Raw genomic sequence first — 26,762 nt, 5'->3', positions numbered from 1 at the left:
ACATACCAATTGCATAATGATTTAGCTACAGTCCGGAAATGAAGCTGTGTTACGACCTCACTTTGGAAATAGAAATCTAAATGAAACTTTGAACGGATGAGATAAACCATCTCCTTATGATTACCGTTTGCTATGTAAAATTGTATGATGCATACCATCGTAATTTTGAGGAAAATCTGTGCATGCCAAAAATGTAAACGGTGGTCCGCATCATATTAAAAGCACCAGCGTACGTACACACATAAGTGACCATTGTGACTGCTTTACTGCGATTTTCGAAAGCTTAGCTAAACTTAAATATTCCAATTTGACAGCCTGTGGTTAAATGATTCTACATATGTTTAATCAGGACTCAAAGTTTGAAGATTTAAACTGTCAACATTGAAGATCGATATGTTCCTAAAATAAAATAAAAACAAGTGAAAAATATCATAATATAAACTACACTGACTGAAATAAACGGATCGTTCTGGCTGGTGTTCAGCAATCATACATTGTGTATCGCAAATTAAATTCGTCATAACAGGTTTTGTAAAATGAGTACAGTTCTTTAATTAAAACTTTTACTTATTTACAATAGCGGGTATCCTTTATATACTATAACATAAAGCACCCGTTTTTGGCGCAGACGATCTGAATATGTATAATGAACAATCTTACAAAGTATCTACATTATCAGAGGGGCTAGAATTTGCCCGCATAACAGGCATGTCTTTGGTAACCAAAACCCGTTATTTGTTCAACCAAAATAAACCAGTTAAATGTTTCTACTTTAAATCATTATGGTGTTTCTCATGTGAAGGTCTTATTCCATGACACGGACAAGTCAAACTCATTATACCCATTTCCACAATTTCATGAAACGTATATCAAGCGATAATAAGAAAATGTTATTTCAAACATATGTGTTTTCTATAAAACAAATTTACGCGGAAAGTCCCACACGTGTCACTTATGTAACGTATGTAACTTATGACAATTCGAACTCTCGAATGTTGGCGTGTGTATGTGTTGAATATTACAATTAACCTATGATATATGTAATGTAAGTGGATCACATATGAATGCTTGAGCATTTCCAGCTAAACCTATAATGCATTTTAACAAGACGATTGTTAAAATGTTTTGTTATTGTTCTTTATATTTACATGTTTGGTTTTATTTTATAATACATTTAGCTTGAAGTCTATGAGTACACATACATATTACACAATGTAGTCAACAGTGGTCAATAAGATACATGTATATACATATATAATTTTAGCAAAATTTAGAAATTCATATAAATTATACATTTAGGATCAACAATAAAGGTGATTTGTAACTCTAAAGACATGCACATTGAAATCAAACAACTATGTGAAACATGAATACATAATTATATATATATATATTTATATATATATATATATATTATATGTGTTTGCAATTTGGCTAAAAAGCAATGATAATGCTAAAAAGCTTATAAATGTTGTTGTTGTAGTTGTTGTTGTTGTGTTATTTTTTATGACCGATTGAACGTGTAAGATGCATTCAATCAACCATAAGACAAAGCTCTAAAAGCGAAGCAAATGACAATTTTTAAAGATCGTGTTAATTCTCTTTTACATTGTACAACTTTGCAGAATTCTAGAATACAACTGAAAAAAATGCACCTGGTGCATCTTGAATTGTCTATACATATATATTGATATTTCTTTATGAGCGATAATTAGTGATACATATCTAGCATGTTTAGTCATAAATCTATATTGCTGTATTTCTCGTAAAAAATAGTTTACCCATTCGTAGTCGAATTTACTTGTTTAATGGTGTTGTTTAGTTTATTACAGTAACGTTAATACGGAGATGACCGTTAATACGTTAAATGTAAAGCAGTATAATTTAATTTTTTATAGGTATTTAAGACTTTATTGGTATTATGATTAAACTGGCTATTGTGACTGACAATCTATTTTGACAAAAAATTCTTTCAATTTTTACAATATTTAACAAATCTAATTAAAGCATCAGTTGAGTACTTTGGCGTTAAGTAACTCCACGAAATGACTACCAAATAATACTACACAGAGAAACATGGAGATCTCGTTGATTGTGTGTACGGATCAGATATATGCGACATGTGGTTTATGGCACCATGCTGTTATTTAGTATTCGTCTGGACAGTATCAGATCATAACGAGATAGTGGGCTTTTCTGAACAAAGGGGAAATTAAACACCGGGCTTAAAATGTTCAAAAGAAAAATTCCGACAATGTTGACAACAATTAAATAAAAAACAAATACATTAAGATTTTTTAATGAAATAGATTGACATTTTATCCAGATGCATACACTGTTCAAAGTAGTCATGATATTTTGTTGAAATTGATTCGATCTTTTCCTTGTTGGTTTTCATCCTCAATTTTGTACGTTTATTAACTTTAACTTATTATAAAATAATTTAGATTTCTGAGTCAGACTCTTATTATTACAAATAGTGGCGAAGATGAGATTACGAGATAATGTTTTCTGTTAATACCAATTATGCCTAGTGGACTCTCCAATCCTTGTAAATTGGATCAATTTATTTCCAAAATTAGGAGTGTCTAGTATATTTATTAATATATATTTAGAATATTTCTTACGGAAATTCCTTAAAGCAAACAGCGCAGACCCTGATGAGACGCCGCATCATGCGGCGTCTCATCTGGGTCTACGCTGTTTGCCAAGGCTTTTTTCCAGACTCTAGGCATAACTGGGTTAATTAATACCGAGCACCTTCATGGCTTTAAATACGTATTTCATTTTCAAATAAAAACAAATAATAACACCAATAGTATCGTTATCGTGCATATTGTTATTTGGTCTCAATGTGAAAAGTCACTTTAAATAACCCACCAAAGGCGGAACAATTCAACAAGTGATGTTGCACCCGTGTGCAAGGCTATCTGTACAATTAAAGAATTTAGCATATAGCATCATATAGTTAATATTTTAGATCATCATCGTGCAAATACAGGAAGTAGCAACAATAGTGGGTGTAAAAGATCCATATTACATAGCTTGGTTGTTTATGTGACTGTAAATAATAAATGAACACTTTGAATTTTTATGGTGACACAGACCATAACTTAATTTGTTTATAAGTTGAAAGGCAGTTGTCCCTTTTTATAGCTGTTGTACTGACTCACCTTTTTTTAATGATTAGCGAAGGGTTCAAATAACGTGTTTTGTTACCAAACAATTAATGCGTACAAGTTAATGAAAAATAGTGGCATTTTAAATAATCCGCATATGTGTTCAACAAAACGGCATAACAATAATGCGTTTCCGTATTCTAGTAATATTAATACACTAAGAATATCGTCGCGCAATTTCAGAAAATACCGTTTGTGAGTAAGTTATGAAATCCGGTTCGTGTAGACTAAGTATGAAGTTTTGTCCACACGCTCCGTGCACCAGAAAGCAACACCCTGAACTATGTCGAATAACGTGTGTAATGCAACAAACTAATTTCAACAAACGATTTAAATAAAACTTAACGACAAATTAACAAAATAACCCGATAATGAATGTCAAATTTGACGTTAAGCGCGAAGTGTTCATGCACCAATCCGTTATAACAAATAGACGAGTTTCCTTGTCATACGCGTTTTGTAACAATGACCGAAATACCCGAGCAGTTTACGGAAAACAAGATCATCGTTTTTTTAGTATCATAATATTTTTTGCCATGGCTCTTAATGATTCCGATCACTTTAGAATATACATATTTATAAAATAGTTAAATAAAATGTGAAGATTTAAATTCTAAAAGAATTTTGACCTTTAAATTGATGCAATCCACAACATTTTTTTAGCGGCCAAGCGCAGTATTATGCGCTCGGTCGCTGTTGGTATATTGTAATTAGGGAAGCAAGAGGTTAACCGGTTAACCTACCGGAACGACCAGTTAACCGGTTACATTTTCGGGAAAATGTTAAACTGAGAAAATAATGCTAATACATTTTTTTCTTGGAATATTTTTTTCTTTTTTATAATGCAACTCGTACGATTTGACGTTTTGCGCGCGACATACTGCCAATATTCGCTGGCGACTAGTAAGAACAATATGCCGCACCATCGACGGAAGTAAATATTGTGTCAACAAACAAGGCAATTAAGTAATAAAGCACTACCTTTGTGGTTTCAAACAGGAGTTACCTTTTGATATTTGGCACTTGTTTGTTCAACTCGCGATAATTTAACTAGCAAACTGCGGGGAGTGGGTGCTATTAGCGAAAACGCAATTGACACGTTTATCGAACTCGCAATATAATTCAGTTGAGACATCGGATGACTTATTTTGATGTTTTGTAAACCAATATCCAACACTAATTGCTCACGACAATAAGTATGTGTCAGTAACAGTTTGATCAAGAATTGCGTTCGTAGTTAAAATCTTGTCGAGTGTACGTCTTATTTGTTTTATCAGTTATTAAAATCATTGTTAGTAATTTACGTAATCCACGATGCAACCACTACCGTCTGAGGCAAGTTTTATTTAAGAAAGCAAATTATTAAACTAATTTAATAAATACACGTTTATAATAAAATTAAAACAGAATAAACCAAGAAACACGTCATTTGTGAGCGAAACGACGCGAACGTAATGTAAGCGGCCCAACCAAAAATGGGTTAATGACACGTAAAAAATGAACATTGTGTAATTCTTAAATTTTTAATAAATGTTCAAATACATTTAATTATGAAAAAGACATGTTATCAACGCAAGAGATCTCAAAATTACTTTCGTTTTTATATAAAGTACTGGTGCGAACGGTATGATATTGTTCACGCAAACATGCACTTTAACATGTTAACTATTTATGGTGTTTCGGTTAACCGGCTACTAACCGGTTACGGCAAAATGTTTACCGGTTAATGGTTTTTGTAACCTCTTGCATCCCTAATTGTAATATATACAATTATAATAAGAAACAGTAGCAGACAACAGGCAGCAGGTTTATAAGACCAACTGATGTATTTATTGAACGTGAATAACATCACCAACTAAAATGTTTTTAAATTAATAATTTGCCCAGAAGAATTGTATAACATTACATAATTATTCATCTAGCGGCCAAGTGCATTAATCTGCGCTCGACCGCTGTTGGGTATTTTAATATTGCCGACTTTATATTAGGCAGAGACAGTTCTACACAATATGTAGAAGTACTAATCATAAATAATGTAGCGTAACATTTTGATTATGCGTTGTTGTATATTACAATATTTTATATTAACGTTTATAATAATTTAACGTTTTGAAATAAAAAAATTTTGATTGGTGTTCTTTAAGCTCTACGCATGTCTTTACATCTACGTCTGCACTCGGCCAATGTTAGTAAATTGCAAGCCAAATAAAAAAGTAAAGACTAGTCAGTAGTAGATAAAAACACCAAATATATAGAAAAAACATAAACCGAATATTGATTGTAATGTATTAATATGAACATTGACAATAAGATAACATGCATTACAAACACGCACGCGCACACACACACATACACACACAATTCGGCCGCTGTCGTTGTCACTCGCTGAATCTTCAAATAATTTTTGATTGACCCATAATAATTTGCAAATGGCATTTATTCTAAAGTGTTCGGTTATTCTAATCTGTGAACTTGTTTTAGGTCAGAAGAACGCAACTATACCCGTCAGAGGTGATGTCTGTAATGCCAGTTGATTTTCACATGGTGGAAATTGCGTCAGCAGAACAAGTATGCGTTCTTTAATCGACATTTCGATTAATCGCCTAAAATACTGAGTATGCTCGAGAATAAAATAATGTATAGGAAAATAGCAACATAGAGAACATAATGCCATAACAACTGTCTCAATCATTTCCAAGATTCCCTGATAAATATACTGCCCCTAAACCGTGGCAAATGAAAATTGCATTTGCGTTATTCGTTAGTCTACCAAATTCCTTGAGAATAGCAAGGATGTGTGATCCAGTTTCATATGCCCCTTTTAGCAACTCCCTTGACCATGTTTAAATAAGAATAATAATAATAACCTTTGGGTTAAAATGCTAATATTTATTTACTAAGTTTATTCTTAAAGGGGCCGTTTCACGTTTGGGTAAATTGACAAAATTGGAAAAAATTGTTTCAGATTCGCAAATTTTCATTTTAGTTATGATAGTTGTGATGAAACAGTAATACTGACCATTAACCCTGCTCTAAAATTCCATTATATGCATCTTTTGACGATTTTAAACGCCGAAAATTATAAAGCGTTGCAACGCGAAACGAATTAATAATTTGGAGAGTTCTGTTGTTGTCCTTATATTTTGTGAAACTACGAGGATTGGTTATATGTAGTATAAAATACAGCTGTATTTGTATCCGGAAGGATGGCCGACTGGCCTAGGTGGGGGACTTTTTGCTCCAGGATTCCAGGGTTCAGTGGTTCGAGCCCTGCTGAGGGTTACCTTTTTAGCTCGACTATTATATATGAAACATATATAGTGGAGCTATCCTACTCACCCCGGCGTCGGCGTTAGCGTCTGCGTGCAAATGTTAAAGTTTTCGTACTACCCCAAATATTTTCTTTGTCCCTTGACATATTGCTTTCATATTTATCATACTTGTTTACCAACATGACCCCAACCTATAAACAAGAGCAGACAACTCTATTAAGATTTTGTCATAATTATTGCCCCTTTTATACTTAGAATATGCATATTATTGATAAATCTATGTTAAAGTTTGCGTACTACCCCAAATATTTCCATTTATCCTTTGACATATTGCTTTTATATGTTGCATACTTGTTAACCAACATGACCCCAACCTATAAACAAGAGCAGACCACTGTATCAAGCGTTTTGACATAATTATGTCCCCTTTTACACTTAGATAATTGAACATTTTGCTTAAATTGCCATAACTTCTTTATTTATGATCACATTTTGTTATTACTTTGACAAAACAACACTTACCTGAATACCACAGTGAATTCCACCCCACGCCCCTACCAGAATCCCATCCCCTCCCCCCAACCTCACCCCCCCCCAATTTTTTTTTAAACATGATCTAATAAATTACCACACCCCATATTATACCCCCCTCTCACCCCCACCCCCTACCCCCCACCCCCTCCAATTTTTTTTAAACATCATCTAATAAATTACCACACCCCACGTTATACCCCTCTCTAACCCCCCCACCCCCCCTACCCCCTACCCCCACCCACCCATTTTTTTTTTGAAAATAATCTAATAAATTACCACACCCCACATAATACCCCCCCTCTCACCCCCTACCCCCCAATTTTTATATTTTTTCCTTTTTTTTATTTTTGAAAGATCGTCTAATAAATTATTGAATAGGAACAATTTCCCCATTATGGCTTACGTTATACTGTCAAGCACTCGAATAGTCGAGCGCGCTGTCCTCTGACAGCTCTGGTTTGTTTTATTCTTTATTTTTTACTGGAGCTTTTTATATACAATGTTAACATTTATCAATATAAAGCATTTAATTAAAAACTTCAAAACATGCCAAAATCTGTGAAAATGTCCCTGTAAGTTTCTCTATTATTTGTGTCACTAAAATGTTTTCCCATATTTCACCTTTTTAGACTATAAGAGAGACACATATAATTTGTACTGTAATGCGGCCTATAAAAACCAGGATGACAAAACAATGTATGTTGAAATATATTAATTTACCAATCAATGCGTTTGATTTATTATAAACTTATTTACTAATTTAAAAACAAACTAAGTGCCGAAGCGTCTAAAAATAGGTGCCGAAACATCCAACTTCAAGTGCCGAAATAACTACCGAGTGCCGAAGTGACTGAAGACCGAAATGACCAGTTGCCGCAATGACTAGAATTCGATGTAAACCTACAAAAAAAAACATTAAGCAAACACTAGATAAACACTTTGTTATTTTATACAAGCTGGTGTCAGCCGATATGGACAATTGATTTTTCTCGGTATGTAACACATTCATTAAGTTATATAACTGATTTGTAAAAGCAACCATTTTTGTTTAAGTGTAAATCCGGATAGCATTCATTTCGGATGTGTACTTTAGTTATAGTATACTGGGTTGTATGTGTGTATTTCTTTTGACCTTGCTGTCTAGGATAACCCATGAAAGTGTAAGGACCTATTTCAAATGCGGTCCTTTGGTTTTGCTGAAGAGACGGCAAGCAGAAGAGACAGTATAGGGAAACATGGAATCCGGGTGCGATACCCTAGGCCTAGACACGTGCGAATTACCTGGGTCTCATACCATGATACCAGCATAGTCGTATTTATAAGACGCTCAAAGAATTAAGAGATACTTTTTATATTGGCCAAATTCTTTGGAACGTCTTATCTGAGAAGGACCAATTACTTGTTGGAAACCAGAAAGTTAAAATTTTCATCAATTTGCGTAAAATTGCAAAATAACATTACCGACTCATAAAGTTTTAGTTCGAAAGTCCATTTTACCTCAAATATTGTCGAATAGAAGTTAGAAAGGCCTATATTCTTCAGTTTAACTTCTGCTTAAATCGCATTACAATCACTGACCTTTCACCATTATATGAAACAGATTTAAATATAAACCAATCAGAAAAGGGCATTACGGTGTAACATGTACATGTAATTTTATTTAACATGACGTTAAAACTGACTTTCACCTATCAGTAGATCTAGTATGCTCATCTTTGTCGATTTAATAAGCATATGTTCAAAACAGATATGGTGCAGTTTCAATTCATTCTTCTTAGTTTCAGCAACTTTTTGTGCATGTCTTTTTACCAACCTCCGTCTGTGTTGTTATATATACTTACACTCTACGTTACATAGAAAGGTATACTGTATTATCTGTATCACTTTTATGTTTGTACTGTATACAAATTAAAGATGCTATTTATTTCCAGGTTTTTTTTTCCTTCTTTGTGACCCGCCTAAAATCGGCCCTTTCCCCTCGGAATTTTTTCCCCTCAGCTAGTAAATTTTCCCCTAGATTTCATTTTCCCCCCTAAAAAAAAAAGATTTTTTTGTATCCTTTAAATATACAAGTTAACCTGATCCAGTGTAGAAAATAGAAAAATATTGCATAATTAAATTATCTGTTGCCTTGAATTTGTTTTTTAAAAACAGTAAAATATGTTAAATTGATTATTTAAGATTTTCCTTTTTTTCCCCAAAATCCGGAATTCCGCGCGTTTTTTTGCCCAAAATCCGGCGTTTTGCCGGATTTTTTCCCCCTCAAAAAAGGCCAGGTCTTTTCCCCAAAATCAGATAAAAACATCTGATTTCAGAACTTGCAAATTTTTAATTGTCACTTTAGAAAAAAAAAACTCAATTAATCCAGAAAAGTATACTAACATCGCTTTACTATAATGCTCTGGGCTCACAACAGAAGAACGCAAGCTGTGTTTTTCGCCGTTTATTTTTCACATTTAAACCACATGGTTTACATCGAGGCTGCATTATTGATAAATTTCTACAGAGCGAGCGAATCGAGATATTGAAAATGTGAATAGTGGTTGGATTTAAATTGCTCAGGTGTGCAAAATTCAAAGTGTCATTACATATTTTTAGCTCACCTGTCACGAAGTGACACGGTGTGCTTATGTGACCGTGTGATGTCCGGCGTCCGTATGTGCGTCCGTCCGTCCGTCTGTCAACAATTTGTTTGTGTAGACAGTAGAGGTCACAGTTTTCATCTAATCTTTATGTAATTTGGTCAGAATGTTTATCTTGATGAAATCTGAGTTGGGATTGTATTTGGGTCATCTGGGGTTAAAAACTAGGTCACTAGGTAAAAAACTAGGTCCAATAATAGAAAAAACTTGTGTAGACAATAGAGGTCGCAGTTTTCATCCAATATTTATGAAATTTTGTCAGAATGTTTATCTTGATGAAATCTGGGTTGGGATTGTATTTGGGTCATCTGGGGTCAAAAACTAGGTCACTAGGTCAAAAAACTAGGTCACTAGGTCAAATAATAGAAAAACCTTGTATAGACAATAGAGGTCCCAGTTTTCATCCAATCTTTATGAAATTTGGTCAGAATGTTTATCTTGTTGAAATCTGGGTTGGGATTGTATTTGGGTCATCTTGGGTCAAAAACTAGGTCACTAGGTTAAATAATAGAACAACCTTGTGTAGACAATAGAGGTCACAGTTCTCATCTAATCTTCATGAAATTTGGTCAGAATGTTTATCTTGATGAAATCTGGGTTTGGATTGTATTTGGTTAGTCAGGTGAGCGATTCAGGGCCATCATGGCCCTCTTGTTTACGGAAAATTATCGAGAAATGAATTATCTACACAGGTATGTAAATATTATTGCAATCTGTTGATATTAACTGTCTGATATCGGGGCTTGAATGTTGCGCACAAAATACTTGCGCAACAATATAGACAAAAAAAGAAAACTTTCCACCAATGTTTTAGTCTTTCCTCCGTTGTACGCTCCAAATATAACCAATATAAAAAGTAGCTTAATATTTGAGGGCATCAACAAGTTGGACTAATACCAGTACATCTCTAGTCGGGTGGGAAACACTTGAAGCATTTCTGAAATTTCCAGTGCCCCGGCTGGGAATTGAACCAGGGACCTCTGGAATGGTAAACTAGAGTGTTACCACTTGACCACCGCACCACCCCTTCATTAATTTCTCTTGTGAATGTAAACAAAAACATATAACGTATGTGCAAAAGTTACAATAGAGGATCGTATGAGTTGACAAAAATACGTACAATTGATTCACAAAAAAAAATTCACGTTGACAGTATTATTTTCCTTATATATTTTTAAATTGCCAACATATCATATTAAGTATTAATGTACCAAGTCCTTTGTTAAGAAACACACATTGTTTGATGTTATAACATTTGAAGCAAAAATCTAGTTAGAATCCGTCTTCCCATTTGATTTTTCTCTTTTGAGAATGTGTGTGTTTATTTCTGTGAATGCAAGTATAGCTGGTTGGCTCAGACATTATCAATATTGTTAAAATTCTTGGGATTGCACACCACCTATATATTTTGATTGTTTGAGTGGTCAGACCCTATAATTAAAAAAAAGTACTTTAAAACAATATTTAATGTGAAACCGGTAGTTGTTGTGTCTTAATTCCAATTAAACTTATATAAACTTAATTTATTGTTGCTTTCAATTGTATGTCAGATGTTAGTTTATTTATCATCATGTTTTGATTAAATATAAGGGCCGTATAACCATTTAACCCCCAAAATATTCAATGTGATAACAAATAAGAATTTTTTTGTTGTTCTGATATAGTATCAAGGATGCAAACTAATGTTTTACAATACATGTAGGTTGCCTGCAAAGGCAACCATCTTTAGTATTTTGGTTGCCAAGCTGAAGACTAACAAGCCCAGTACCATCATGTACATGTAGTGTACATGTATCTAATACTTTATGTAAATAGAATTATAGATAACTGAACAATTGGATTATTGCTAATATGACACACTGTCTGTTTATAATGTCTTAATATGAGTCAGAGTTGAATAATTTCCTTGGTCTTGATAAATGAATATTATTTAATAAACTATCAACCCACGTTTGCCAATATTTATTAAATGTTTAATTGCACTGAATTGTTTCAAGCTTAAAAAAAGCTTGTTGCACGGCCTGACTACTGTACCAACTTTTTTATTTGAGTTGCCCAGACCAAAATCCGCTGCCCAAGGCTCACAGATAACCACTTATTTCCATCCCTGACAGTAAAAATGTGTTTTGTTTCATTATGAAAAGGTTATTTTGAGATGAAGTAATGAAATGTAGAAAATACAGTATAACCAATTGGATTCAGGTGTAGCTGTCAACCCAGTATTCCTGCAATTTTAAAGGAATAATCATTTGCGTCTCAACATAAGGGTTATATATCTTTACAATTTAATAGACAATCATATAATTTATTACCACATAGCTTTTTATGACCCAGAAGAAGGGCATATAGTGTTCTCACTCTCCGTCTGTGTGTCTGTCCGTCTGTCTGTCCGTCGCACTTTAAAAAAAATGCTCATAACTTCTATGTTGCTTAAGATGTAACCTTAATATTTGGTATGCATGTGTATATAGACATTATAGCATCTACATTTTCACATTTTCTGAGCTTGAATACTAAATAAGCAAGATAAGTCTTTCAATTTGTAGAAAAAGTTGGTAAAAATAGAAAAAAAAATATGCAAAAAAGTGGTTTGTAACATGCCGCAAACAATAATTCGTTTTTCATCTTTTTTTTCTCCTGTACCCTAGCATTGTGCTCCCTCAAAACTTTATAAAGTGAAACACTACCATCAGTGGTTACAGACTTATCTTTTAGAATATTTTGATTTTTGATAATTTCCAAAGATTATTTTAAGAAATATTGCCTCTGCCTGATTAATTGATGTTTCCTCACAATATTCTTTTTGCAAGATCTGTCTAAATGATCACAGTTGGGTTTGCTGCAAAAGTTATGTCCAATGTTTAGATCTACAGGCAGGTGTTTAGATGTTGTTTTCTCAGATGCGAAAACTTGAGTCGCCGTGTCACATCCAGCTTGTGTCTACTTGTATATGCGACATCAAGCTCCACATCTGTTTCACCGGAACACCCAGCAAGGTTTGGAAATATGTCTCTTTTATTCTTAATTTTTCACTAGTTGCTGTTGTCCCATGTCTTCCTCATGGTCAGCAACAGTGTTAAGCTTCCTCTGCATGCCCCTGTTGTCTGGAGCCTGTATATTGACGTAGGCCAGCAGTCACTGTAAGTCTGATATGCCCAATTCTGAGCACAGCACAGCAAGCTGAAATTCAGGTTTCTGTTTGTGATATTGTAATCCAGGCTAGGTTTATCACAGCTGTGATTCCCTATGCACTTGAAAATGTTTCCAAGCTGTGTCTTGTTTACCATGATGTTATCATTGTCAGATATGTTTGCACTGTTTCCAATTGTAGTACTTTTATTTTCTGACTGTTACTGTTTGATGTGGTAGCAGTTTAAAACGGAGAACGAGTGGATCCAGAGAACGATTACACGCACTCAAGACATCGTTAGTCACAGAATCACCCAGTGACACGACACTTTCCAGGTCAGGTCTGAATGCAACTGAATAGAATCGAGAACTTGTTTCTCTACACAGCGCACATGACTGCAGTTATAGTTTGAAAATACTCCATTTTTGAAAAGTGCACCTTTGTTTTTCCTAGCGCGATTGTTTTTATAACTGTGCTGTTATTTCTTATGGAGTGATCTCATTTTGAATGGTATTTTATCCAAGATTTCTTTAGAGATACATCTGCTCAACACTATGGACTTGTAAACAATATGGCCGCTTCATTGTTTTATCTAATTCTGGTCATTTTTATGTACATAATGAGTGCAGCAGAATCAGGTGTCCAGACATTGTTTGATTTATTGTACCAATTATTACAAATGCAAATACAGATGAGTCAAACTTGCATATGGACATAGGATTTACCTCCCTTGTGTACAGTGCAGACAGATTAGAATAAAGCCGCATTTTGGCTTTAAAACACTGAAGGGCTAGTAGTTTTGGGACTATGTTTGGTCATGATATATGAATCTGAGTATGTGTTACTCCAGATGGAGTATGGGTATTTTATCCAGTGTCTGCTTTTAATCGATGCGCAATTATAAGTTCAAGTAACTTTTGAGACTGTACTTTCTTTCTGCATTGACCATGAATGTCAATATTTGATGCATGTATTATGTAATCATAGAGGAATCATCTGTACTACTGATTGATATTGTCAATAATCATTTCAAACATTTGACATATAACTTGTGCTTCTCTACCAAATAGAGTCCAATGTTGTGAATAGGAACACTATTTTTTATTATTTCTGTTCTGGTTGTTCCCCTTGAATTGTGTGAAATTTTGGAATTACTATAAAATTCAAACAAAACACAGGATACAGTTCAGAAATGTTGCATTTAATTCATTAAACATTATATTTCAATATAACAAAAGCTTTTTTGTTTTATTATGCATATATTAAAAAACTTAATAGCAAAATGCAAAATTTTAAAATTGTGTATATCATACAAAAATTGATACATGTATTCCACAAATGTGTTGCGGTAACAAATCAAATATAAGTTTGCATATAACCTTTAACCGCTATGGATTAGATTATGGAAAACAAAGGGAGGTAATAATGTTAAAACCATTGCTAATTTTAGGAAAATTTCATGTGTGCTGGTTTCGCACTGGACAACAATGTTTAAACTCATATTTGTGTACTAGCATCTACATTTGCACATTTTTTGAGCTTGAATACTAAAATAAACAAGATAAGTCTGCAGTTTTGTAGAAAAAGTTGGTAAAAATAGGAAAATTATGCAAAACAGTGGTTTGTAACATGACGCAAACATAAATTCATTTTTCTTCTTATTTGAAGTCATTATGGCAACATATTTCTTCAAGTGACACCTAACAGATGAAGAAAGACTTAGATTGAAGCATTCATTTGATAATAAATACAAAATAATAAATGAATACAACATCTTTAAGGGGGCGTGCGCTCCAAGTGGCTATGGTGTTCTGCGGTGTAGTTTCCGCGGCAAAAGGCTAAGGCTTAAAGCTCTCCGTGCACTATATTATCTTGAATATAGACATGACATGTCATTAAAACTGCATGTGTCGCATTTATGCCACAGTAAATTTGTCAACATCATGCACTTAAGTTATGAGCTTCAAAGCATTAACAACAGAAAAACATGTGCTCATGAAGGTTCCCTATGCACTTGAAAATGTTTCCAAGCTGCGTCTTGTTTACAATGATGTTCTCATAGTCAGATATATTTGCCCACTGTTTCCAATTGTAGCACTTTGATTTTCAGACTGTGGTACTGTTTGACGTGGTCGCAGTTCAAAAGGGAGAACGAGTGGACCCCGAGAACGGTTACACGCATTCAAGACATCGTTAGCCACAGAATCATCCATGCGCACGACACTTTCCAGGTCAGGGTCTGAATTCAATAGAATAGAATCTTGAACTTGTTTCTCTACACAGGGCACATGACTGCAGAGACTTTATAGTTTGGAAATACTCCTTTTTTGAAAAGTGAACCTTTGTTTTTCATAGCGCGATTGTTTTTATAACTGTGCTGTGATTTCTTATGGAGTGATCTCATTTTGAATGGTATTTTAATGAATGAATATCAATATTTGGTGCATGTATTATGTTATCATATGGGAATATACATCTGTTAGACTGATTGATATTGTCAATAATCATTTCAAACATTTGACATATAACTTGTGCTTCTCTACCAAATAGAGTCCAATGTTGTGAATAGGAACACTATTTTTTTGATTATTTCTGTTCTGGTTGTTCCCCTTGAATTGTGTGAAATTTTGGAATTACTATAAAATTCAAACAAAACACAGGATACAGTTCAGAAATGTTGCATTTAATTCATTAAACATTATATTTCAATATAACAAAAGCTTTTTTGTTTTATTATGCATATATTAAAAAACTTAATAGCAAAACGCAAAATTTTAAAATTGTGTATATCATACAAAAATTGATACATGTATTCCACAAATGTGTTGCGGTAACAAATCAAACATAAGCTTGCATATAACCTTTAACCGCTATGGTTTAGATTATGGAAAACAAAGGGAGGTAATAATGTTAAAACCATTGCTAATTTTAGGAAAATTTCACGTGAGCTGGTTTCGCACTGGACAACAATGTTTAAACTCATATTTGAGTACTAGCATCTACATTCGCACATTTTCTGAGCTTGAATACTAAAATAAACAAGATAAGTCTGCAGTTTTGTAGAAAAAGTTGGTAAAAATAGGAAAATTATGCAAAAAAGTGGTTTGTAACATGACACAAACTTAAATTCATTTTTCTTCTTATTTGAAGTCATTATGGCAACATATTTCTTCAAGTGACACCTAACAGATGAAGAAAGACTTAGATTGAAGCATTCATTTGATAATAAATACAAAATAATAAATGAATGCAACATTTTTAAGGGGGCGTGCGCTCCAAGTGGCTATGGTGTTCTGCGGTGTAGTTTCCGCGGCAAAAGGCTAAGGCTTAAAGCTCACTGTGCACTATATTATCTTGAATATAAACATGCCATGTCATTAAAACTTCATGTGTCGCATTTATGCCACAGTAAACTTTGTGTCAACATCATGCACTTAAGTTATGAGCTTCAAAGCATTAACAACAGAAAAACATGTGCTCATGAAGGTTCCCTATGCACTTGAAAATGTTTCCAAGCTGCGTCTTGTTTACAATGATGTTCTCATAGTCAGATATATTTGCCCACTGTTTCCAATTGTAGCACTTTGATTTTCAGACTGTGGTACTGTTTGACGTGGTCGCAGTTCAAAAGGGAGAACGAGTGGACCCCGAGAACGGTTACACGCATTCAAGACATCGTTAGCCACAGAATCATCCATGCGCACGACACTTTCCAGGTCAGGGTCTGAATTCAATGGAATAGAATCTTGAACTTGTTTCTCTTCACAGGGCACATGACTGCAGAGACTTTATAGTTTGGAAATACTCCTTTTTTGAAAAGTGAACCTTTGTTTTTCATAGCGCGATTGTTTTTTATAACTGTGCTGTGATTTCTTATGGAGTGATCTCATTTTGAATGGTATTTTAATGAATGAATATCAATATTTGGTGCATGTATTATGTTATCATATGGGAATATACATCTGTTAGACTGATTGATATTGTCAATAATCATTTCAAACATTTGACATATAACTTGTGCTTCTCTACCAAATAGAGTCCAATGTTGTGAATAGGAACACTATTTTTTTGATTATTTCTGTTCTGGTTGTTCCCCTTGAATTGTGTGAAATTTTGGAATTACTATAAAATTCAAACAAAACACAGGATACAGTTCAGAAATGTTGCATTTAATTCATTAAACATTATATTTCAATATAACAAAAGCTTTTTTGTTTTATTATGCATATATTAAAAAACTTAATAGCAAAACGCAAAATTTTAAAATTGTGTATATCATACAAAAATTGATACATGTATTCCACAAATGTGTTGCGGTAACAAATCAAACATAAGTTTGCATATATCCTTTAACCGCAATGGTTTAGATTATGGAAAACAAAGGGAGGTAATAATGTTAAAACCATTGCTAATTTTAGGAAAATTTCACGTGTGCTGGTTTCGCACTGGACAACAATGTTTAAACTCATATTTGTGTACTAGCATCTACATTTGCACATTTTCTGAGCTTGAATACTAAAATCAACAATATAAGTCTGCAGTTTTGTAGAAAAAGTTGGTAAAAATAGGAAAATTATGCAAAAAAGTGGTTTGTAACATGACGCAAACATAAATTCATTTTTCTTCTTATTTGAAGTCATTATGGCAACATATTTCTTCAAGTGACACCTAACAGATGAAGAAAGACTTAGATTGAAGCATTCATTTGATAATAAATACAAAATAATAAGTGAATGCAACATCTTTAAGGGGGCGTGCGCTCCAAGTGGCTATGGTGTTCTGCAGTGTAGTTTCCGCAGCAAAAGGCTAAGGCTTAAAGCTCACCGTGCACTATATTATCTTGAAAATAAACATGCCATGTCATTAAAACTGCATGTGTCGCATTTATGCCACAGTAAACTTTGTGTCAACATCATGCACTTAAGTTATGAGCTTCAAAGCATTAACAACAGAAAAACATGTGCTCATGAAGGTTCCCTATGCACTTGAAAATGTTTCCAAGCTGCGTCTTGTTTACAATGATGTTCTCATAGTCAGATATATTTGCCCACTGTTTCCAATTGTAGCACTTTGATTTTCAGACTGTGGTACTGTTTGACGTGGTCGCAGTTCAAAAGGGAGAACGAGTGAACCCCGAGAACGGTTACACGCATTCAAGACATCGTTAGCCACAGAATCATCCAAGTGCACGACACTTTCCAGGTCAGGGTCTGAATTCAATGGAATAGAATCTTGAACTTGTTTCTCTACACAGGGCACATGACTGCAGAGACTTTATAGTTTGGAAATACTCCTTTTTTTTTAAAGTGAACCTTTGTTTTTCATAGCGCGATTGTTTTTATAACTGTGCTGTCATTTCATATGGAGTGATCTCATTTTGAATGGTATTTTAATGAATGAATATCAATATTTGGTGCATGTATAATGTTATCATATGGGAATATACATCTGTAAGACTGATTGATATTGTCAATAATCATTTCAAACATTTGACATATAACTTGTGCTTCTCTACCAAATAGAGTCCAATATTGTGAATAGGAACACTATTTTTTTTATTATTTCTGTTCTGGTTGTTCCCCTTGAATTGTTTGAAATTTTGGAATTACTATAAAATTCAAACAAAACACAGGATACAGTTCAGAAATGATGCATTTAATTCATTAAACATTATATTTCAATATAACAAAAGCTTTTTTGTTTTATTATGCATATATTAAAAAACTTAATAGCAAAACGCAAAATTTTAAAATTGTGTATATCATACAAAAATTGATACATGTATTCCACAAATGTGTTGCGGTAACAAATCAAATATAAGTTTGCATATATCCTTTAACCGCTATTGTTTAGATTATGGAAAACAAAGGGAGGTAATAATGTTAAAACAATTGCTAATTTTAGGAAAATTTCACGTGTGCTGGTTTCGCACTGGACAACAATGTTTACTACTACTACTACTACTACTACTACTACTACTACTACTACTACTACTACTACTACTACTTCTACTACTACTACTACTACTACTACTACTACTACTACTGCTACTACTACTTCTACCACTACTACTACAACTACTACTACTACTCCTACCACTACTACTACTACTACTACTACTACTACTACTACTACTACTACTACTACTACTACTACTACTACTACTACTACTACTACTTCTACTACTACTACTACTACTACTACTTCTACTACCACTACTGTTACAACTGCTACTACTCCTCCTACTACTTCTACTTTAACTACTACCTTTACTACTACTACTATTACTACTATTACTTCTGCTACTAGTATTACAACTGCTTCTTCTACTTCTACAACAACTACTACTACAACTGCTACTAAAACCATCACCACCACCGCCATCGCCACCACCACCACCACCACCACTTCTACTACTACTACTTCTACTACTACTACTACTACTTCTACTACTACTACTACTACTACTACTCCAAAAAATCCACGGGAAAATGAAAAAAATCCCACTGGAAGACCATTTTTGATAATTAATTTGATAAGGAAAAAAATACACATTTTGTAAGCAAAGAATACTCAATATTTATTTGAAAATAAGACTTTTATCTAATACTTTATCTCAAAGTAGTAAATGTTGAACAAAAGGGTACTTAAGTTTGCGAAATTTCGGTCTCGCAAAGTTTGTCCGGTGGCCGTTATTATTTTCTTCATAATCAAATTAATAATTCCGACAGGATAAGTTTTAAAGTTTAAATTATGGATATATGTAGGAAAAAACTGGCCTAAAGCATTAAGGCTTTTAAATATATTTTACTTTAATTCAAATGTACAATGGCAGAATAGAGGACATAGTCCACATCCTTACCGACAATGCGTTCATTCAATCGTATTTAAGTACTGTTATAAAAGCAACCTTATTATCATTGATATCTAACATTTTTAAATGTTCCAAATGTGTCAGAGGAGGATAATTTAAATACAGAGATGATAACGGACAACCACTGATCATAATAAGCCCACTATGTAACTACGTTTTGTGATACCATAAATATCACGTTAATATATGCGTTTAAGTTGAATATTAGTATGCAAAATGCGAAATATAATATTGTGGAATTTATTGACCAAATAAATGGAAACTGAAATATGTGAAATGCCATATTGTTGCAGGCTATTACGATATAATATATGTCTGTAATTTGTATTACCGTGCTAAAAGCGTCTTACAATGTATATTGCATTACCCAGAAAGAAACTATATAATATGGCATGCCATTAAATGTGTCATCAGATAGCTTAACATGAATACTGTTACTTCTTTTAATTGTCAAAGATGCATGCAATCTTGGTAGTAAATAGATATCCAATAACCTATTTAAATAAAAAATTTGGCATAAGATTTAAATAACCAAATGAGTGTTTAAGTGCCATCATTTACGGTAAAATGATAGTTAGGGTGTATATTCATCTATACAGATGTTTAAATATGTACTGTATGTCAAGAGACGAGAGTCAGGTATTTTGTTACGCCTCTTCAGGTGCAGGTTTGTATGAACAATCTGGCATTTGATGCGGCAAATCATGCTCTTTGAATATTTCAAGCGTTGTTAATACAAACAGGTGCAATTTTATATTAATAATGCCAATGTTTGCAATTTTGCTGACAGCATGGCTTGCAGTATTAATTGAAGAGAGTAGGTTGAACGTCATTGTGAAGTATATTTTACTTTACATAATTACAATCCATTCAATGACAAGGTTTTTAAATTCCCCACACCTGATTTTGTATTCATCATTTCAGCGATCTTCTAAATATGTATCTTACCAACAACATTTTCACTCAAATAGAGCGGCATACACGTTCAACATAAAAAAACAATATCCCGGATTGTTATCGTTGCTGTCGCAGTCAAATGTACGAATGAGCAACACATATATCCAATGAGTCATTTAATTGAAGGTTATACAAATATTTGAGTCTTCACATTTCAGCCATCTTTGCTCGTTAAACCCTTGAAATGGGGGACCATCCTGCATCGTGTATCATATGTATGCTTCAACACGTGAATAACATAGTACGATACAGACTTGATATTGAATGTCATGTTTATTCAACTGACACCGATTGTGATTTTGTGCATACACTAATTTCGCGATTGTACAATACAATTCAAATTCAGTGTCAATGTCGGAGCTGACTCGATTTTTGCAGCAGCTAAACGTTCACGGTATTTAACCATGTGATTGTATTTATCACATACATCTTAACGGCAGCAAACCGCGACGTGGTTAATCGAACGAATAAGAAACCTGAACATTGGTTAATACTGATGTGTTTATCATGGGAAACAAACTTAATTGCATACGCTTTAATAAGCAGAACGTGGTAGTATTAATTAATGATGCAACTTTGTTCACAACTTTCAAGCGATCATGATTCCCTAATACCAAAATTACATTGAGTTTAGTGTTTTCATGTTGCATTTATTAACCATTGCACACACATTTATTTCAGAAATTTCAACCAGATTAAGTAAATAAAAATAGTACATAATCAATAAAACACTAATACTGTTACAATAGTTCATTTTAAGCCATTATTATATATACAAAACACTCACACTAAATAAACAGAAACACTGGCATACAAAGTAAATGTTTGCATCTAACAAAATGTTGGGTTTGTATGTGCATATTCGTGTTTCTTATTTATCGCAATATGCAAGTATGTGCATGTTTGATTTACGTATATTGATACCAATAGTTATTTTAAACGGTGTGAACATAACTTGCAAACGTTAGCACATATTGTTGTCGATTTTAAGTGGAAATAATATTACAATCAAACAGTGAACAGGAAAAGTTGATTTATTCCTTCATGATATTTGTTAAACACAGAGAAAAATTACCTTCATACTACAAATCGTTTAATAACCCCCAACCCCGGCACCGGTTACCTGCACTGTGCGTTTATTCGATCGTAGATGAGTTGCTATAACACTCAAACGGCCCGTTGGGCTATTAAATTTACAGTCGGGTAACTTAAATTATATATATAATAATTTAAACCAAAACTTACCACTGCCCTATTAGTTTGAACATTCAATTGCATAAACATTTCTGTATTATCACCAACAGTTATTCGTTTTCAGAGCCGAAAAGCTCGTGAACACTACAATCTTAATGAAGAGGTAAACTACTGAGGCAATAGCCACACCACGTTCGAACAGTTTAAAATATGTTCATGAAAGTACGTGCATTAGGATATATGTTTGATTGTCCCATCACTTAACTTAATCAAACACACTCATCTATCTCAACACCCGATCGCAAAATTACGTCAATAATTATAAAAATAATATTGTTGAAAAGAACTCCATACACGGTCATACGATTAACTAGTTTAACAGATTTGATAGCAAACTATGTTACCGTTAATATCCTCGTAAAAAAAACAAGTTTACAAATAAAAATCAATTTTGCCTTATTTTGACATAAATACGTTTGGGTCGAACAACGTTTATTGGGCTGTTCATGGAATGTTAATTTGTGAGCAGGATGTCTCTAAACTTTTTAACGTAGTCAACAATTATTTTTTAAAAAGCAAACAATAATACCTAAAAATAATGTTTTAGTCATATCGTTCCTAGTATGTTAGCTTGACTTTTCTCTTTCTTCTTTCTTCGAAAACCGTTTTAATGAATGACATTTATTTTGCTTTATTAATTCTAAATATTACACCCGGGTCGGATACAGTAAATTTGCACTGTTCGTGGAATGTAATTATATGAGCTTGATGTCTAAAAATGTGGGCCGTAGCAAACCATCAGGAACAGATAAAATCTTCATACCAAGAACTCATATTTGATTAAAGGTTCGAGCACGTTTTTGCTGGTCGACTCACCATCGACAAAAAAGTTACTTATGGCACATGCGCGTTCTTCCCGTTTCTTGACCAATTTAGTGGGACCAATTGAAGAAAATGCATGGGCAGATCGATTTGAAAAAATAACACTTGTATTATTAATTTATAATGCATGTATTATAAAATTTCCAAAATACAGATCCCGAATAAGCAGCAAACTATGTTTGTGCATAGATAATGTAACATATCACAGGGATTTTTTGTTTAAGGTGTAAAACGCGATCAAAACGAAATTACGATATGCTCAATAAAACACGAGGACTTTTGATACGTTTGGTATCGTTTGATATTAAAGCAGTAAGTGAAACACATATTTATCTGGTTAAAATATTTTTTAATCGTCAATTGAAATTATTTTCAATTCAAGAGATCAAAGGTCAGGGTCAGAGGGAAGACTAGGATGTTTGACGGGGCATGTATTCAGTATATTTTTTTTAAGAGGCCAGAGGTTGGGTTAATATTAAAAAAAATCGTATTACTTTTCTTCTGTAATCTTGGACACAACATTTGATTATGAAAACGTTCACATTTGTATAATAACAATTAAACACTGCATACTCTTTACTTGTTTGTGTTTTTTAACGTTTTGGGAATATATTGCTTGCAATTCTGTAAATGCTCTTGTTCAAACGTAATATACGTCTAGCTGAAACATTGTAAGCATTCATCTGTTTTTCGTGGAAATGATGTTAAATATAGCAAAAGTGTAAATGTCAACAGGTATAAACGCCCAAATGCGAGATATCGATTTGTCATAGTTTACGTCACTGGGACTTTCCGTGTATAAGTTTTCTATGAAATATCAACTTAAAATAGCATTTTCTTATAATCGCTAAATATACTTTTCTTAAAATTCTGGGGATAGGGAACAACTAATTTAAGTTTCGATGAAAAACACTAAACCTTAAGATTGAATAAGATCTACAAATGATAAAACTCACGCCACGCAATAACATGTTATTCGAAACATGTATGGGTTAAGTAAACCGAAGATTTGCCTGGTATATCTCGGAAATAATCATACCTTGTGAATACTTGGTAAAATTGTCAAATGCAATGTTAATTTCGCCTGCGCCGAAAACTGATGCTTTATATCATATATTAAAAAGGCAGTCCGCAAATGGAAATATACAAATTAAATTTGGTACTCAGTATTTACAAAAAAAAACACATCATGCAGAATGTTCTTATTAACCATGTGCTTTTTTTATTAAACTTCATATGATAAATGTCCAGCGCGATATAAAAAAAGAAGCATGATTGCTACACGACAGCCGTAATGGTGTGTTTATTTCAATCATTGTTTTTGTCCGTGGTATTTTTCAGTTCTTTTTATTTTTATTTTAGAATCATATCGATCTTCATATTTGTTTAAGCTTTAAACTGTTAGCCCTGATATAAACTATCACAATTGTAGTATCCTTAAACATCTGGCTGTCAAATTTAAATGTTATAGTTTCGAAAAGCTTTCGAAAAGCACTGTGAAACAATCTCAATTGTCACATATCTAATGAGTGTAAGTACGAATGCGAGTCTTAGATTAACCGTACGTAACTTTGTCATTCATTGCTTCATAACACACTAACTTAGCACTACAGGCCGACACCATGCGTGCATCGTCGCTGTTCTAAAGGGGTTAATGTGGGACTACGAGGACAAAGTTAAATATTTTGCATACACAAAGGGTCCTGAACATAAATTATTCATCATGCATTTTCAAATAACTTCCGATAAACGACCAGAATGAGCCGACGGTATATCACCGTGTAACCTCCGTTTCTATACATCAAATGTCACGGTAACATTAAGAGTACAACTTGTAATGTGCGATCTCGTAATATCTTGTCCGAACTGTAACGTAATACTCATGTAAGTGTGATGAAACTAACAAATAGATCAAACAATAAAAGCATAGTGTCTCGTGTATCACCCATGCCCAGCAAATGTTACTTTGAACTTTTTAATATTTACTTTGGCCAAAAACATCTTGTAAGAATGGTGTATTCATTATCAATTGTACATTGTACTTTACATTTTACGATACTTTAAACCGCGCATACGACTGGAATAGCGCAGCGTAAGGTTGTCTCTTAGTAGTTGAATATGATTATCACGAACCAATGATGACATTATAAACTATCTATTTACTCTATCATATCACATGCTAATGTGTTGAAATCTATGAGCATTTATCATGTATCAGCCTTCATGGTGAATAACAAACATGTTCATTACAAAGAAATTATTCTGACTAGATCTTTGGAATGGGTTTTGACTGTTAACACTTAATGTATAAAAAAAACACATGCACACAGGATGAGGTTAAATAAAATATATAAGTAAATAACCTCGGAAGCGTTTCTTAGTGCATTAAATGATTTATATCCCAACGCAAACAGTACGGTTAAGAAGAGTTGCACATTACATTATATTATAAAGTGATACTCTAAACAAGTTAGCGAATAACGTCCTTCTATGCAGGGCCTTTTTATGTCGTTGTCTATATGATAAAGGCTTAATGTTCGGAGTTAATTGATTTGCTCGTCACAGCTCTATATTGAAAAGTATTCTTTATAATCGCATGTGTTTGGCGAAATAGAGCTGCCATATATAACTTGTTTAAAGTTTGCAATAAAAATACCATTTCCAAAGAAAATTTCCAATCAATCAACCCCAAATGCATGCCATATATTCAATTAAGCCAAAGAACACTCCTGTGTAACACAAATGTTAAAACAAAAATATGTTCGTCTGTCGATTGAACTCGGAAAAAAATAATATTTCAAACACTCTTTTTTGATAATTTGATTAAGTGTATAACTGAACTGGCGTTTAAACTGCAAATCCCATTTAAAAGCCTGCATTTACAGTGGAAGCGCGTTCGCAATTGCTTCTAGAGGTTCCGGGCTCGAATCCGAGGGAACGCACTTTTTTCTACTTTATCATTAGCCCTGCTATTATATGTGTTTTAAACAATTCAAAATATAACAGCTTTGCTAGTTCATTTAATAGCATTAACATTGGACAAATTATTTATTATTAATTATTATTTATTAGAACCATATAAGATTCACGAAAAGTTGGTTTGTTGACAACATACAAATCATTTATTATTATATAACAGCAATAGAAAAATGTAAGCGAGATTTAAACAGGAACCATGCGGTTTTCGGATTGCTTTCCGGTACAAAGGTTGAAATTATTATATTATATATATATATATATATATATATATATATATATATATATATATATATATATATATATATATATATATATCTTATAGAGTATTATCCAGAAACTTTATTGGGGGTGCAGTGCAAAAGAAATATAGCTCTTGAAGACTTGATTACATGGTTATTGCCTTAGGCGATGTTTTATACTTGACTGTTTTGAAGCCTTATTCATTGTGACGCATCCAATATATAATTCACAAACACCCTACATCTAACTAATTGACCAAAAAAGCGAAGGCCTGTCAGCAAATTGGATTATGAAAAGGAGTATGGTCTTTCTAACTATTTTAGGATATTACTGGTGGATTAAAAGTATTTCACTCATACCACGGCAGACCTTTAACTTACTCACTCTTATAATGATTGAGCTGGTTTACCAGTAGTAAGCGCTCAACGCTATTAACTGACAATTACCCTTCTTAAATTACAGCTCCTAATTGCCGTATGAATAATTTTAGATAAATCAGTACAAAAGTTATGTGGACGGTTCAGCAATCTAGTCACAAGATACTCGGAGTTTTAGTTAAGCGATCGTCGAAATTTAATCTGCTTTAATACGCTTACTGTCAGAGACAGTATCTTTAATAAGAACTTGTTGTGGCCTGTTTGAGATATAATCTGTAAGCCATAATAGCAATTCGTTTTAAAAACCATAAGCATCCAGTTTATGAATAAGACCTCTGTGCCACACTCTATCAAATGCTTTTGAAACATCACAAAAGACAAGACAAGTGTGTTTCTTTTCATTAAGATTTTTACATACAGAATAGTACATTTCTAGCAGTTGATAAACGGCGCTGTGACCCGGCCGAAATCCTGATTGAGAACTATGAAATAGATCGTTAGC

General features: G+C 33.3%; 1 long non-coding RNA gene across 2 annotated transcripts; it reads left to right on the top strand.

The window, feature by feature from the left end:
• The first annotated feature begins 7,848 nt into the window (after nucleotides 1-7,848).
• Nucleotides 7,849-18,353, top strand: LOC127857518 (uncharacterized). Of its 2 annotated transcripts, none has more exons than XR_008038396.1 (5): nucleotides 7,849-7,977; nucleotides 12,528-12,623; nucleotides 14,868-14,988; nucleotides 16,353-16,473; nucleotides 17,839-18,353. It is a non-coding gene; the product is annotated as an uncharacterized LOC127857518 (long non-coding RNA). The 2 variants fall into 2 exon arrangements; XR_008038397.1 differs by having other exon boundaries at nucleotides 17,960-18,352.
• The last annotated feature ends 8,409 nt before the right edge of the window (nucleotides 18,354-26,762 follow it).

Source organism: Dreissena polymorpha, chromosome 14 (assembly GCF_020536995.1).
Source record: "Dreissena polymorpha isolate Duluth1 chromosome 14, UMN_Dpol_1.0, whole genome shotgun sequence".
Classification (NCBI taxonomy): Eukaryota; Metazoa; Mollusca; class Bivalvia; order Myida; family Dreissenidae; genus Dreissena; species Dreissena polymorpha.
This window is presented reverse-complemented; position numbering and strand designations above follow the sequence as displayed.